Source organism: Nyctibius grandis, chromosome 4 (assembly GCF_013368605.1).
Source record: "Nyctibius grandis isolate bNycGra1 chromosome 4, bNycGra1.pri, whole genome shotgun sequence".
NCBI lineage: Eukaryota > Metazoa > Chordata > Aves > Nyctibiiformes > Nyctibiidae > Nyctibius > Nyctibius grandis.
This window is the reverse complement of record NC_090661.1, coordinates 83014683-83028488: the sequence shown is the minus strand read 5'-3', so window position 1 is coordinate 83028488 and position 13806 is coordinate 83014683. Positions and strand designations below refer to the sequence as shown.

Genomic DNA, 13806 nt, shown 5'->3' with positions numbered 1-13806 from the left:
CTCCTAGTACTCTTGGAACTGTGTGACCACATAAACTATATAGACTCTGCCTCACCTTCTGCCACTTCTGTAACATCCTGCTACACATACAGCCTCATACTACTCACATACATAGTACAAACATACAACCAGGTTAGTTGTATGTTTTGCCTGAATACAAATTGCATTTCTGCAACACTAGAAGTCTGCTTGGCAATTTTAGCAAAAATCCACAAGTTAAACAACTTTAAAGACTCTTCTGCTTTGTTCTTAGAATACTGGTATAAGCCTCTCAACCAAAGAAGAAAAAAAGGGCACTCTTCTCTACTTGCTGCTTTGGACAGCAAGTATCCTCTCTAAAGCTGCAATCCAAGAAGGCAAATGCACTGAGCTGTTGAGCTGGAGAAAGAACAACTAACAAGCTTCCTAAATTTTTCAAGATGATTAATGAAAGCTTTGGGAATGAAAAAGAAATAGAGAAAAGAACAGCCAGAACTAGGGAATATGACAAAAAAAAAAAAACAAACAAAAAACAACCAACCTCCAAAATCAAAACAAAAAATTAAAAACAAACAAACAAAAAAACACCAAGAAAACCAACACAGGGAATCAAGATGAGTCCTACGGAGGATTTAGGAGAAAAAGCATTAAAAAGCAGGTGAAGTCAACCACAATACAGCCAGTACACAGGCAAAGAAGAGTGTATTAAAAGTAACTTGGATAATCCTGAGACCAGAAATATCTAAGTACAAACACTTGGCTCAACTTGCTGAAACATACGTCTTACTCCTAATAAAAGTTAACAAGGCTAATGGCTAACAGTGTCACAGGAACATTGGCATTTATATTCTTGATGATGCAATATTGCACTTATCTGTCATATGAGCTTTTTTGAGCTGGGGGAGAAAAAAGCCTGTAATTCCTGAATCCTTAGACAAGCTGATGCTTTTTTATCTATCAACATAACTCAATTATTTTACTTAAAAAAAAAAATCCAAATCCTCCTGATTCTAAGGTAAGTGAAATTCCATTTTATCATAGTTCCTATTGAAAAGCCTTAAGTATCAAAGTAAAAAGCCTATCAGAAAGCATGTTAATGTAACTGTGACAAATTACAGTGAGGAAGCAAAGGAGGAAGAATAATGCAGGATTTTTTCTTTTAATAGTTAAGACCACGGAGAACAACATCAAAGTGCAATAGTTTTGCTGTTAACTAAAGCAAAACTGAAATTTAAAAAAAAAAAAAAGAACTTTGGGAATCACTGTGCAGTCTCTTACCTTTCAGCCACCAGTTCAAGTAAGGCCAACACCACTAGCTTATACGAGGTTAAAAGGAACGTGATGATTCAACCTTCTTGGCTTAAGAACAACTCCCCCAACTTGTCAGATAATATCCTCGTGTGACATTACAATTGTGTCACCTCTCAATAGCTCATGGAAATGCAGAGGATCATAAGATATGTTTTCATCAATGTTTATTTAAGTGTGCTTTATAGAACACTTGTCTTGTTACAAGCACTTGGACAACACCACTGAACTCTTCTTCCCCAAAACTGATCCTTTCTACAGAACAGTCACCACCATCATAATCCTGCCAATTCCTCCAGCCTCCTTCAATCCAGTGAGCCTCAGGATGGAAAAGCTGCCCCTTGATTAGTAAGAAAAATGAGACTTCAACCAATATACACAGCTGCACAGGTGGAATGAGATGATGAAGACAAACTTGCTAGCAGAGGATACATAGGTTATCATACTCTCCAGTAACCCATTTTCAGGACAACAAATAGACACTTTCTTTACAAAAGTGGGGGGAGTTTCGTTTTTTTCTTTCAATTAAAGTTGTGAATGTTGATGTGGTTAAAGATTAGATTCCCCTTCAGTCTAACTGAAATTCTCAACTTACATGAAGATCACAAAATGGCTTGTCATAATTAGGATTTAACTTAGACACATACTGTTGATTACAGAGCAACTCTGGCCAGCTTCCCTGATATTCAGAGACTCTAGCTTTTATGGTAACACAGCATTTTACATTAAGCTTTCTGAAACTGACTGTGTATGCTGTAAAACTGTTTCAGACTGGATAGCTGGTGCTGTTGTTATTGACAAAAAAATTTTCAATATACTAAACAAGAGTATTTTTAGTGCAAGACTTATCCCCTAAAGGACTACTGTCTGAAAGATCTAAATTTCAGTGAAACACCAATCACACTGCTAATTGTTTGCATCTGAGGAGTATTCACTTGATTACTACAACGAGCTCTTCTTACCTGCAGCATTTGCAGGCGTTGAGGACTTACAGGGGTCACCAGCTCCCTTTTCAAAGCAGAACTCAATCTCGGTAGCGGTGCTTGCTTCAATAGGAAGACTGAGAGCACAGAAAAACACTCATACTGTAGCTATTCTTGCTATATCCTGTCTTGAAGCAGATTACTCTCATTGGCTGAAGTATCAGTTCAGCATCTGAAAGTGGTACTAAAGCTACTTGGAACTTTTCAACCAAGTAAAAATTTTGCAAATAGTCAGTAAGTCACAGATCAATCCTCTTCTTTTAACTCAATGCTGTTGAGCTCACCGAAATTAGTTCAGAAGCTCTCTCCCCGAAAGGTTTTCATAGCCTTATACATGGCAGTGTCCAAAACCAATCTGCCAGCCCTTTCAGATCAATAACTACAACTGCAAGATGCATTCTCTGCTAGCTTTTACTACCAGAGCTCAAGTATAATCTAGAGTACAGAACAGTAGGAACTGAATAATGCTCTTTTCACAAAACTTTGGTAAGGTAGGACCATAGTTTTTAAAGGGAATTGTTCTGCCCAGCAAGTTAAAACTTCATGAAAGAGACACTACATAAAGTCTCGATCTTTTTTGGCACTTAACTGTAGAAGTAATGCTATGCTCTCCTGAAAATATCTTAAGAACCTCAGAAACATCAGTAAGATCAATTATAACTTTAATAATTCCTTTGCCAAAACAAAGGCTATATAAAGTAAACAGTGAGTGTTTGGAAGTACATACTTGAACTTTTATAACAGCTTTCCAAAAAAAGTAGCTCTGATTTTTCAACTCCCTTGTTCTTGCAATGCCAGATTCAGGTTCAGGCATTACAATCAAGGAAACCATAACCAGTGAGAGACTTGTGAATTGCTGAGAGAGATGTTTCTCCAAGTATATTTCCTGCCAAGAGACATTTCTCAGTGTTTGAATTAGAAAACACAGGACAGTTCTCTGCTTAGGTAACTATTTTCAGCTCTGGGGAAAAAAAAAAACAATAAAAACCCACCACAAAATCCACCAACCCTGCAAGCATGACCTCAGCCTAGGGTATGACAAGAGGAAAAACTGAACAAGTGTCCACAAGGAGATCAAAATTTCACTAGGGATTCCTACAAGCAGCCTTCCTTTTCAATCTACTCAAAGCTAGGGAAAATGGTATTAAAACATGATTTAGTCTTACGTTAAGAGCCTGGGCTGCTTTGGGGACCAGCTGGAAAGCAATTCCCATTCTTTTCACACAGGTCCCTTCAACCAAATTTCAGGGAAGCAAGCAGAGACCAGCACCAGCACTACACCCAAAAATGCTCAGCTAGCTCAAAGCAGTGCATGGAGATTGAGAAGAAGGGAAAGAATATCTTAAGTAGCATATCAGTCATCTCTTCAGGCTGGAAATTTTAATATGAGGCGGGAATTCCTGAGACCACAGTGCTTTCCTTCATTCATCCTATGCATTATTTGCGCTTAGACACACAGGTCTATAAAGATATTTAAACAACTAATTCATGTTTAAGCACCTAACTCCCATTTCAGCAATCCCATCCAGCCATTCTGGCACTACAGCAAACAAGCTGCATCAGACCTCCGGTGTCCCCTTTCTCCTGAAGTACAGGAGCAGGTCCCCCTCGGAAGAGGTGTCTTATTGTTAGCACACTGTTGGCACATTCCTGATCTAAAATGCTCACATAAGCTGCTTTCTCTGGTAGTTCAACTCTTCACTCCTGAATGACTCTTATCAGGATCGGCTATGCGTTCCGAATCAGAGTAAATGAACGAGAAAAAATTGTTTATGACAAGTTATTTCAACATCATTTGTCCCCAGGACAGGCAACTGCAACCCAAACCACATGACCTGGACTCCTCTTATGCAGCAGCTGTTGGCCTTTGATGCCCAGCCTCCAGAAAGGCTGTCTCAATTGTATCCCACGCACCTCTCCAATGCAGAGGAGCTCAGACAAGAGCAATGCTTCACGCATGTGCTATTACCTTCCCTGCTTATGCACTGAACTGTACAACAAACAGGCATCCTCTTTTCTTCTTCAGGTGAGAAAAAGACAAAAATAACACTGTAACAGAGCAGAAATCCAGCTCTTCAGGACTCCTGCCTAGGAGCTCAATGAGTTTATGCCACAGAAGACTGAGGTAACAGCAAGTGCTTCCTGGCTCACCCTCAAAAACACTTTCTGCAAACACCGGCTTTCTGGCCTACGTGACTTTATATACACTTTATTCTCCATTCTCCCACCAAACACCAAAACATTTTGTCTTTTCACCCAAGGCTGAGAAGTCCCTGCAGTCTCTCTCAGCAAGTTAGAGAGAAGAAAAGTTACAAGGAAAAAAGGACAAAATTGTACTCGCCTTTTAAAACCATCTAGAAGTATTGAGTAGCCACACTCTTCAGATTTTCAAAAACATTTCTGAAGTCTTAACTGCTGAGAATAAATACTGGTTCAATCTCACCCAGATCAAAATGCAAGATCACAGGGAAAGGAGAAATTCCTTTAAGTTAGTCCTGTGATTATCTGTTGGTTAATCCAGAGATTAACAAATCTAGCGAACAGAACTACAGTAACTTGTTCCTCTCTAAAAATCTGCAGAGCTCGAAATTGCTTTACACAGAGTCAGTTAGGTAACAGCCACAGAACAGCATATGAATATTGGTTCTAGGTTCCCTGGCAAAACTACATTTTCCACAGCTCTACAGCTGATGAGCAGAGGAGCCGCATGTTTCATAACTCCAAAAACAGATTCTCCAGACTGACTGGAACACATGCCACCCCGCACCTGCAATGAAAGACATGCCCTGACTTCTTCTAGCTAGGAAGTTTAGTCCAACATTTAACTCCAGTTCACTAACAGCCAATTAATATAGGGTAACAAGTGTAAAAATGCTAAGCTAGATGATCCACATTGATTTGTTCCTGAATGTATGTTGCCCTTGGCACAGTCCTGGTACAGTCAAGGTTTCAAGTGAAAAGAATCCTCCTGCCATCTCTCCCCTCAAGGGGTTTTTGTTGTTGCTTTGGTCTTGTTTTTCTTGCAAGGTCTAGACCAGCCCTTGCAACACAGTGCAATGCATACCACATTTCTAGAGATTTTCGTATCTGAAATGAGAATGGACTGTTACCTGTATAGTCTGACCTAGCAGCTAACATGATCAGAGAAATCTCTAGTCCTACTTCCTGAAAATAACGATGGCAATGTCCACTAAACTTGATAAACAAGAGGTCATAAAAAAGAGTAGTCACCTGACATTCCCTACAGGTTCCCCAAATCCAAGCTCTTAGTAGATGAGGAGAGCTGGATTCTGACAGCTAGGGAGAAGCTGACGAGCCAAGAGCCTACACCCTACCTTCCAGAACACATAAATACTGCGAGCTATTTAAAAAGGCTGCTGGGATTGCATAACGCAGCATACAAGCTCACTGTGGGGATGTATGGAAGCAAGCTTTGTGTATCTCTGAAATCAATATTTCACTACAATAAGTTACCAAAAACTTGACAGAAGTAAACACAGGCCCAAAATTAAGGATATTCAAGCCAGCGAAGGAAAAGTGAGAATTAACTGCAATCCTTTTCAGTATGCCTGTAAAATATACTCTTCAAATCTAAATTCCCTGTGAATTAAAGTCATCGTTCAGGGGCCCAGGCCCACCATATTAAGAGGGAAACGGTGCCATTCACAGCCGCACATGAATGCAAGGCTAGAATTACAAATGCAGTTTGACAGGGGGAACCCAGAGCTGTCAAGCCTGTTCTGTTTGCCTAATTTCATTACAATGGCACAAATGCTTTCATTTGTCACACTCCAGCTTCATGTGTTTATCTCCCTTTCATTAAACATGACTTTAACAAATGATTGTTCCATAGTGCCAAGATCTCAAGTGCCCCTCAGAGCTGAGATTTTTATTTTGGAGAAGGATGACAGAATGCATACTGAGTATTTGACTCTTGATATCCTCTGGCCAGGACAGCATAAATTCAACTGAAATAGTGTATCCTATAGGAATTATTTACATCTACTGGCAAAGCAAAAGCACTGACAGTCCTACCAGTGTTAGCCATTAGTTATCAAGGGTTTCATCTGATGCTATGCTTCAAATTCAGTTGTTCTGACTGCCCATTAAAAATCCCTGGGCACTTTTTCATAAGCAGGTACTTGCTAGAGTATCTTCAGCCAAAGTTACACTGAAAATTCCTCTGTGTCTCCAATGTTATTCCAAGTGCTTTTCTCCCAGATGTAGTATTCTGCTCCAGAGGGAGTGATACGAGAAGTAGAAGATACTCACTTCATTCACAAGGGAAACAAATGCCATCAACAGGAAGCACAGAGCTAAACAAAGTGCAAACTTCCATGGTTTCTATCCAGATGGGCTTAAAAGTACAGACATAACTATTCACTTCTTGAATTTTTAATGCCAGTCATACAGATTGCTGAGTGCAGAAAAAAATTAAGTTGTTGGGACAGCAGCTTATTTCAAAAGTTCAAGTTGTTTAATTCTGCTTTTATTTCTTAGCACTGAGGAGACAGCAGAGATGGGAATAATTGCATCTTGACACACTTTTTTCTGAGCTATCACTGACATGTATTAGTCAGAGGATACATTCAAAAGGCTCTGCTTCAAAATAAGAATCACTCTTAAAGGGAGCTGAGGGGTAATTTGGCATATCAAGGCTGAAGGTCACCAGAAGATCTTGCTATGAATCTTAGAGCATTTCCTCCCACCCTGTGACCTGAATACCTCTGAAAGGACCATGACTATTCTGATGAAAGGCAACAAATCAAGTAACTCTACCTAGTAAAAGCCTACTGTTTCCAAATTGGTCTCCTATGAGTGTGTTTATTGCCAGTGTGAACAGTAATACCCACCTACCTTTAAGTGTAATTTCAATGCTAATCCATACTTGTTTTCTAGAAACCCTTCCTCCTATGTCATACTAGAGGATGAGCACTAGAGCCACACCTGATTACGTTAGCACATTCCAGAGAAAGATTAGATCAAGACCCATGATTTGTAAAGCCACATATGCAAATTCAGAATTACTTAAATAAATTTTGATCTCCATTAGAGAGAGGCTGATTGCTCTCAGGGAAAGGAGATGGGGGAACACAGCTGACCTGATCCTCTGCTAGGCTGTGGAATATGCAACTACTTTTGTGGCTTTTTCAGACAGATGCAAGCTCTAAACTGTTAGTGCTAATTGTAATAGCACTTAATCCTACTCTAGAAAATTGAACTCCTCAATAGCTCTACAAAAACTGATTTGAGATCCTATCCCTTTCTGAAGGGTTTTTTTCCCCATGGGTGGAAGTTACTTAACAAAAAGCTCTGAACAACTTCCAGGGAAGAGAGATCAACCTTCCCATACACCTACAAGGAAAAAGTCCTTCAGTAAGCTAAAATGCAGAGGTTCACAGGTAACTGGAAATTTAACATCTATTCTTTAAAAAAAAAAAAAAAAAAATCCCATTACCACAAGGTGAGTGAAATGCAGGTACGCTTCACCTTTTGTCTCTGTTTAGAACCAGCTGAAATTGTTTTGAAAGATTTCTTACAGAAAATCACCATGCACATGACAACAGCCAGCTCTCATGATAAACCTGCACCAGCTCTGAAGTGCCCACGGGCACTCCTCTGATCCCGTGACATTCAACTCTAAACGAAATTACCAAACCAAACTAAAGCAAAGCAAAAAGCCATCATCCCATGACAAACTGATCTGCCCTTGACCAATCGCTGATAGTTATTGATCTTGCTGCTGTTCTGAATTAGGGCCAGGTTTCCCAAGGTTCCCTCCTAATATGAGGAAGAGAGCATGGCAACTCTAACAAGGCCAACTAGGCTAAATGAAACCTATGGGGAATCACATTGCACACTGCCAAGTCCAGAGGATGGACTGATCCATCCATCTTACTGACAGCACAAGTTTGATATATGTCAAGTTTAAGCACTCTTTTTCCTTTCTAAAAGAAATTCACACATGTCAAAGAACAATTAGGTTGTGACACTTTACAGAACTCTCACTGGCCTTGCTTCACTATGGTATTTTATACATCTTGCACAGTACCAGGCCCGAACTAAGTAGGCAATTTAAAAGCCCAGGAGAAATTAAAACTTCTTCCCTGGTATTTTAAAGCACAGTAATTCTCCACAGCTTTGTGTGTCTACCACGCTGCAAATAGCGCTCTCATTGCAAATTCACCACGTTGTGAAAATGAAAGCTTCACTATTTCTAAGAGACTGGAGAAAAAGATTACGGTTTTATCATCAATTAGTTGTCTGGATGTTACCCCATTCTGTTTATTCCTTCCTCAAGGGAAGCCCACGAGTGCCAAGGGGAAAAATTAAAAGGAAATTGAAGAACAACAAATCCCAAACAAGTCAAGACATTTCTTGTGTTGCCAGAGAATCTAAAAAGCATCAGTGAGACAGACAAAATCCGAAGGATGAAATGAAGAAAAGCCCGATGGCCCAAGAGGAAAGAGAATCTTTTAATGACAAAAAATCTCTCAAAGGTTTAACGTACCCTGCTGTTATGATCTACGCAAATTCTTCTGTCTAACCTGAACCAATCTAAGAGACATTGTGCTTCTCCCTGTTATTACCAGAAAGTAAAATTCCCAAGTGCTAACGGCAAGACACAATTACCCCGAGCTCAAGAACCAACACACTAAGTTACCACAGATGCAAAACAGGAGCTTCAGGGATAGGAGGGTGTGAAACACCATGGGAATATTAGTTTCAAACCTACAGGAGTGGAAACAGAACAGAAGCAAAAGGGAGAAGAGACTGGCCTGGTGGCAGTCAATCCAACTCTTGCCTTAAGACACTACAACAGTAAGAACATTAAGCAACTTCTTTTTTTCCCCCCACGGCAATAATTGAAGCAATCAGTAATCCGTGTACATAGACACAAGCAGAAATTCAGACTGCCTCCATCAAAAGGCAGCTCGATTCCTAGAGTGATGAAAACAAGTGAATGTGTTCTTGAGAATGGACTGGGGAAAGAAATTTATTTCTGCATACCGCTATGTGCTAGAGCAATCTACTGATACAAGGTGCTGATGGTACATGAATGGAAGCAGAAGCCCAAGATTTAACACTCATTTACAGTTTGTGCAATTGAAGAGATCTGTGAATGCAATTCAACTTCACGGACCACCAAACAGGATGTATCTTTAGATAGGCATCATGGAAACAATATTTCATCAGCCCCCAACTCAATTAAACACATTTTTTTTCCATGTCCTGGAATCAGGCATCAGCTGTATAACAATAAAATGTCTGTGAGGAATCAAAATGACCTAAAAATCTATGTGAAGAAATGAAGGGATTACACACATTCATAAAAAGTTAGTTGCCCTTATTGCAGCCTGGACAGAGGAATACACAAACAGTTACCTTCTCTACCAGCTGGGAGTCTAAGCATTATACTTCACCATATCTGAATATGAAGACAGTAATTCATCCTCCATTAACAAGCCCCATTAATTACTAGGGTCAAAGCACCATCCCAAAGAGCAGTTATGAACAGGTGAGAGGTGGAAAAGTATTTTTTGATTCCTATTCTGCCTGCTCCTCCAGACTCAGAGGATCAATATACTTAGTTAAACAGAAATTATATGCCTTCAGGAGAAAAAAAGGTACAGGTAGTTCAGAATTACTCCCAAGCAGCACGATTTTGTGCCATTTGGGGTTCAACCTGAACTAGCTGATCCCCCAGCAAGAGATGATCTTTGTTGGCAAGGTCCATAATTGGCAGTCTTAAACCAAAGTTAAGATTGTTTTGGTCAAGAAAACTTGCCAAGAACATTTTTTTTCCTGACAGCCTATAAGGTTAAATACTATTGATTTTGTTCCACTTGCTCTGTCTGAAGAAGGTGAGTGACAGAAATAACAGAATTTTAGGATTTTCAGAATTCACATTGTGCTCTACCCAGTTCTATAAACGTATCCAGGATTTTGACATGATTTTCATCAGGAGGTCTAAACAATGCTGCAAATCCTACTTATGCTACTATTTCAGAACACGCACAAGTACAGGTAGCCTATGAATGCAACTATTTTCATGAGGCAACATGATACTCTGAAGCACCAGACTGAGTCAAAGCTCCCTCTGCAACACCTTTGGCCAATGACTGGCTGCAATCCCAGACAAAGTTTTTCTGCTCACATCCTTAACATTGCCAATTTATACAAAGTTTTTCAGGACAGAAGGAGTCCACATGTATACTGACAGCTCATATCTCTCCTGGTAAGACTGCAGACACCAAACAAAGAGTCAGTTCCAGTATGGCTTGACATTAGCAAGCCCATGATCCTGCTCCTCATTGCATGAGCTTCTCTGAAGCAGTCATGTAACACATGACAGATAACCGGTATCCTGAGCAGTAGGCTTGTATAAGGAGGATGAGTAACTCCTTGGTATACAGGCCACTAGCACTACACCTTAGAAAGAGAATACTGGTTACAGTCTCTAAGAAAGTGCCAAATAGATCTATTTTCATCTGTTGCTAGTGTTTTTGATCTAGTACATGCCCATTACAGAAGAAACCACTAGAGTGCTTCAGAAGCTCAACTGAGTGATCCTGTCCTAACTTTACAAAGGCCATCACTGACTGCATGCTGTCCAGCAAGAGTGATCTAAAAGTGACAGCACAGCACAAAACTTCAGCTCACACAGATAAACAGGGCTGTTTGTTCATGCCAGGCTCCGGTTCACACACTTATGTAGGCTTCTTCAATCCCTCTCTCCTTCCCTTAGGGCACAACGCAGCCCCGGCTCTCCAGCTGAAATACACAACACACACTGAACAGGTCAGTGGACACAACTCTGCTTTAACCTCTCACCCCTAGCATTTCTGCTACCATGACCTCTGGGATGGAACCATTATACTTCAACAGCATTTGTTCCCAAGACTTGGTAAAAAGGCAAAGACCGAAGAATTTCCTTCCAATTTTCAAGTCTAGACCTATAGAATTTGCTCTGACAGGATATAAGCACACATGCAAATAAACTCAGCATCAGCTGATAACAAGGTCCTTGATCACAGACAGGTAAATCAGTCTACTCAGCCTCTGCCACTCATCTCCCCTTCATGCTCTTGGGCAAGTCACTTCATCTCTGCTTCAATTCCTCATATGAAAGGGGAACACATTCGGCCTTTGTAAGTACTGTGCCATTAGATTAGCTGGAAATAATCTCAAACAAGCAGCTCACAGTAATAGCAATCCAATAAAGGCTTCCTGCCCTACCATCCCCTGTTTCCCCAAAACCCAGAGTTAACTACAACTCTTTGTGAAGGAAGCTATTTTCCAAGTTCATATTTAAGTTAGGGAAATATGACAAGCACTGTATAACACAAGTTAAGATCAAAATAATCTTTATAATCTATCACACGAAAACCAGTAGTCCAGTTTGTGAAGTATCAAGGAAATTAACAGGGACATACGGGACTCACATCTAGAAACAACTTGACAGTGCTTAGCCACTCACTTTTGGGGTGTCAGCGTTAAGGAACATTATTTAAAAAAAAAAAAAAAAAAAGGAACCTAACTTTCAGAGGAGCTAATGAATGAGGGGAAGAAAACATACATAATTTTCTAAAAAGCAGCAGTTAAAGAGCTAGTAAATTCTCGCAGCCTTGTCAGAATGAAACCAGTTGACACAGAGCAGCGTTTTGTTCAGCTTTGAGGCCAGTGCTTAAAATCAGAAAGTGACTCTAGGTAGCAGAAGGACTTCGAGGGCTCTTCCAAAAACTTCGGATGAAATCCCAAAGCTCTGGGAGAGCAAGGCGAGCACCTGTTTTCCTGAAGAGTTGATTTTTTTATGCTGCATACTTTAAACAGAAGCTGTATTATTCTGGAGAAGCTGCATTCCAGCCAAAAGTGCACAGTTAATGTTTTTTGCAGCCCCCAGCCTCCAGTGATGGATAACCATTTTATAATGAAATACTTTATGCTCAATCAACTTACAAATAACGGATGTTTTATCACACTGAATTAAAAAGCAAGTTTTTAACAAAAAAAAAAAAAAAAAAAAAGGGCAACAGACAAGAGAATCAGTGATGAGCAGAAGCAAAAGTTATTCCTGTTAAGGGTGGTTAAAAAAATCCAACTGATGTTTCACTTTAACTCTTTCACTGCTCTCGAACAACAAGTGGAAATGATGCATGAGCTAGTATATGCTTTGAAAACACCTACACATAAGTCCTGGTCCAGACTATTGAGACATGAGAATATAAGCCTTCTACAAAAAGGTTTTGGTCTGTAATGTCTCAATTGGGTTTCCAAAAAGCTAAGGCTAATAACTAAGCACTGTCTGAAGATAAGCCTTTCAAAATACTTTAATCTCTCATGCCCATTCAACATTACAAAAATCATTCCTCAGACACCCCTTAATCAGCTGTGGGGTTTTCTCCTCCTAGCACTGCTTCCACCTGTCAATACTGAGTGATAAACCAGAGAAACAAATGCCCTGCACTCAAAGACTACTGTGATTTCTAGATCAAGGTTTAGAACCAAACACCCAAATTCAACTGATAATCTTATTCAAAACTTGGTGCTTGCTGTTATACCACAACTGTTACTGTTGTTACACACTACAGGTCAAGAAGCCCCAGAGCTTACATGACCATATTTGAATCAACACTAGCCCTTGAAAAAGAACACAGCAGAAGCACTCATTGTGGCTTTTCTCACAAATAGCACATGAAAAACTCTCTAATATAGTTCAAACATGGCAGAATGTCTCTTTATTCTCTTATTATTACACTTTCAGGAAGAGTCTCTTCTAATAGGAATAAAGAGATGGAAGAATGCAGATGTGTATTAGATGCAGTGAACACAAGCTGCCAACAAGGGAAATGCCAATTAGATATTGTGAAAGACATTTTCTAAAGAAGGGTGGTCAAACATCACAACAGTTTACCCAGAGAAGTTTTAGGAGCTCCATACCTTGACATAATCAGAATTAGGCTGGCTCTAACCCTGAACACAGTCTCACTTCCAAGCTGGTCCTGCTTTCACCAGGGGACTGGAGCAGATGACCTCCAGAAGTCTCTTCCTACCTAAGTTATACCAATTGACTTGTGCTTACCAGAAACAAACAAGGCCACTAGCACTGTACATTACAAATGTAGCCACTCTAACATTCACTGAGTGAAGTTTCCCTTCCCAGATCTTCTACTGGTTAGTATCAGCAATAATTAAACACAAAGCAGGAGCTCATTCCAGAACTATCCCTAGAAAACATTCATGATTTTCTAAACCAGTCTTCTAAACAGAAGCTGCAGACTCAGGCTGTGACTGAAAAAAAAACAAAAAAAAACAAAAAAAAACCAAACCACCACCAAAAAAACAAAACACCACAGTTTACCAAACTTGGGGACTTCCAGAAAACTAGCAGAAATAGACCATGTGCTCCTGTTTTCTCTTAAAACTATATGGCATCTGCTGCAGATATTAAGGTCATCAAACAAACAGCACCTTGGTCCTGAGTAACAATTTCAGATCTAGATCAATTCCCCCAGTCACACTGCAACCACCTCAA

At 39.9% G+C, this 13806-nt stretch overlaps 1 protein-coding gene across 8 annotated transcripts in view; it reads right to left on the bottom strand.

Annotated features, from left to right (window-relative positions):
- The window catches only part of GBF1 (golgi brefeldin A resistant guanine nucleotide exchange factor 1), a 107923-nt gene that overhangs the window by 46257 nt on the left and 47860 nt on the right, over nt 1–13806 (bottom strand). The window lies entirely within an intron of this gene.